This window comes from Lethenteron reissneri, chromosome 50, assembly GCF_015708825.2.
Source record: "Lethenteron reissneri isolate LAM-NWPU_2019-01 chromosome 50, ASM1570882v1, whole genome shotgun sequence".
NCBI classification, from domain to species: domain Eukaryota; kingdom Metazoa; phylum Chordata; class Hyperoartia; order Petromyzontiformes; family Petromyzontidae; genus Lethenteron; species Lethenteron reissneri.
Genome location: NC_083828.1, coordinates 6,813,721 through 6,817,448, shown reverse-complemented (window position 1 = coordinate 6,817,448; position 3,728 = coordinate 6,813,721). Strand labels below are relative to the sequence as shown.

Genomic DNA, 3,728 nt, shown 5'->3' with positions numbered 1-3,728 from the left:
TGGTGATGATGGTGTAAACAAAAACGAGTACGCACCGCGTTCCCGCGTGAAATCGCCACGTCGCAAATGAAAACGAGAGCGCGTCCTTTTAGCAATAACTCACTGTACGGCTTCACTGTACACCAAAAACAGCTGCGCGTACAGTGCACACTCGCGCACTGTACACCCCTCCCCCTCTCTCGCTCTCTCGCTCTCTTCCGCAGCCCCACCCGCTCACCTCTTTTTTATTGTTGTCGTCAAAAAAAAGTTTTGACGATCGCGTCTGTGAGTTGAAAGTGAACGAATGGTCAGCTACGAAGAAGTGTGTGTGTGTGTGGGGGAGAGAATGTTATTTTATTGAGGCGATATAAAGTTAAAAAAAGAATGTTAGCACCCTAACCTCTTCCTCCTGCTAATTAATTATTTAACGCGGAGTCGCCCCGCCCCCCTCCTCCCCCCGCAGGTGCGAGCGGCGACTTCCTGGTGGTGACGTCACCGCGGCCCCGTGTCGATTTCTTGGGTTTCAATGTTTTAGATTTAAATAAATAAGTTCGGTTATTTTTATGGTTTGGTTTCGATATGTTAGATGTAAATAGGTAAGTAAATAAATACTAACTTTATTAATTTAATGATCGGGTTTTGATAGTTGAAAATAAATGGCACTCTTGGATTTCGATATTGTGATTTAAATAAGTAAATTAAATAGATAAATTGAATTCTTTGGTTTCGATATTTTAGATTTAAATAAATAAAATGGATAAATAAAAATCTTGGGTTTGGATATTTTAAGTAAAATAAATCAAATGGATACATTTAACTCTTGGGTTTAGTTATTTTAGATTTAAATAAAATTATAAATAGAATTCTTGGATGTAGCGCAGCGTGCTAACCGCTGCACCACCGCTCCCCACCTTAAGATGACGGGCACTTAATCACAAACAGTACAACCATCACGAGTCGTCTTGAATATAATACCAACCGTCATCAAAATTTCACTTACTAATCGGCAGTGGTGCAGAATTAACAAATCACTGAACACATTTGTCAACAATAACATTGTGGCTTCAAAAGTAAATAACTAAAATATCCGACGTTTTAGGCAATAGCCCTTTAGGGCTACGTTGCCCCGACGGTGGTGACAATGTTCTAGGTTTACTGGGTGGAAAGGTATGCAGTTATTTATTCTGATGTGTTTTTTTTCCAGCTGTGTAGATTGCCATTTGATCATAACCATTTTGACATTATTGTATAAGTGCCTATGAGCCCATCTCTGAATTTCTAACGGCCTCGTCATAGCAACGGTCAATTAATAGCTTCACAAATAAAATTGCAAAGCTGAGCTTCAGCCCAATACAAAATACTGCTTTTCGAAACTTCAGTGTTGCAAACATTAAGAGTGTTCAGAATTTAACAGTGTAAATATCAATTTTGATTTAAAGCTTCAGTGACTGCAGGGATTCATATTCTTGGTTCTTTCGGTAAAGTCACGTAGAAGGGAAGTAATACATTTAAAAAATGTATGTATAAATGTTTTCTATTTTTTTTTTTTCCATTCTACGTGACTTTACCGAAAGAACCAAGAATATAGTGTAAATATAATATAATGCACTCCATCCCACATTATTCTGTTTCATTGGTTGAAATGTTTATTTTAATCCAGTAGAGTGCACTAAACTCACACACAAAGCTTTTGTTTTCTTAAACCGAGGGACTTAATACAGTACAGGGCAAAAAAAAATAATACCCATAACTGCCATTTCATTATAAACACGTGCAGGCAATTACATGTAAATATTTCTGTAATTTTAAGTAATGATCACTACAAATACATGCACAGACAAATAAATGTAAAGTTTCTGTAATTCTGAATGAAAATGACTACAAATCAACATTGGGTGGCAGCAAAACACAGCTGGATACACATGCGCAGAAACTGTGAAGGCAAATTCTAAAACCAAATCATACGATGACTTTTCACCGCTCGACGATTGAGCTAGATTGTGTTTGCCTAATAGGTTCGCGTAAAATACTATCGAGCCAGGCAGGAGTCGAACCTACAATCTTCTGATCCGTAGTCAGACGCGTTATCCATTGCGCCACTGGCCCATATGTTCATTTCCTGCAGAAGTGGACTTTCACACTCCTGAATATATTTTTAAGTTTTGCTGGCTGGCTGGCTGGAGGGAGGAGCGGAAAATGACGTCCACATGATGTACGCATTGCTAGTTTAAACACATTCCTGCGGAGAGAGCTGGTAGGAACGTTGGGATGCTCGGTCAATGACCAGAGTCAACGGCGGCGTGGTGTATTCCGCAAATATGCCCGACTGTGAGGGCGGGCACTAACCGGCGTGAGTAGGTTAAACGTTGAGTTTTATAAGGGCACCACGGGGTGACCAGCCCCTCCCCACCCTCCCCACCCAGTTCCTTTCTCCCCACCCAGCCCCTCCCTGCACGACGGACACAATAATCCCCTGTGGGCTGGTGGAACCAGGAGGTTCCTACCAGTACTAGAAACCAAAATGGCAATTGCAGTTATATTCCAGATGGCCTGCAGTGATCCCAGGTTAGTCGGAGAGATGGTGACGGCTTGGGGAGACTTTCATCCAGCAGTGGACTTTTCGTAGCTGATGTTGACCATTATGATTGATCTTCTTGGTTCTTTCGGTAAAGTCACGTAGAAGGGAAATAATAAATAATAAAACATAATAAAATAATTCTCACGACGTTTCGGCCACAACGCAAGCAGCCGTCCTCAGGTGAAGAACAGGTCTGTCGGAAAGACGAAAGCTTTAAATCGAAATTCATTATAATTGAGCCACCAATTCAAATATATTTTAAATCAACGTAAGATTAAATTTAACTTGGTAATCGTTGTGTATGGCCGTATATCATAAATATTATTTTGTGTTACAAATGAGAAGTAAACAAACGGTAGAAGCAAAGCTGGGTATAACCATATTTTGCCAGGATATAGTAACCACAACTTCACACACGGTGGCAACACAGGACAGCTTAATACACGCACATAAACCATGATAAGGTAAGCACATCCATCTATTATAAAAGTCCGGCGTTCCGTTTATCCGTCAACTTAATTATGAGGTTTAACACGTACACTTTCGCGACCAATATCATTCATTACAAGAGCCTTTCAGAAGGCCTGAATCAACAAGTTATAGAAAGTGGACCCCCTCCCCCCCTCCAGATGGGGGGGTAAAAAGTTGATCCAACATGTTGACAACAATTGTCACCCCCCCCCCCCCTCCAAAATTAATTATATGCCTTCACAAAATACATACAATAGATCTTCTTGGTTCTTTCGGTAAAGTCACGTAGAAGGGAATTAATAAAATAATAAAAATAAAACATAATAAAATAATTCTCACGACGAAACGTCGTGAAAATTATTTTACGACGAAACGTCGTGAGAATTATATTTTATAAAGTTTTATTTTTATAATTTTATTATTTCCCTTCTACATGACTTTACCGAAAGAACCAAGAAGATGAATCCCTGCAGTCACGAAAGCTTTAAATCGAAATATACAATAGAGTCAATAGTATCTGCACACATGGAGGAGTGGGGGGGGGGAAGAAGAGGACACCAGTGGCAGTGACGGGCGAGGCGGAAAGCGCCGAGAAGCCCTTTGCAGGAGTTAGAAATCCTCGTCTCTTAAATCAGCTCAAACCCCCCCGTGAATCACGTGACTTCTCTATTGCAACGCCCACTCTGAATCCCGCTCCCTT

At 40.5% G+C, this 3,728-nt stretch overlaps 1 non-coding gene across 1 annotated transcript; it reads right to left on the bottom strand.

Annotated features, from left to right (window-relative positions):
• Positions 1–2,012: 2,012 nt before the first annotated feature.
• TRNAR-ACG (transfer RNA arginine (anticodon ACG)) lies at positions 2,013–2,085 on the bottom strand. The gene has a single exon. It is a non-coding gene; the product is annotated as a tRNA-Arg (tRNA).
• Positions 2,086–3,728: the final 1,643 nt, after the last annotated feature.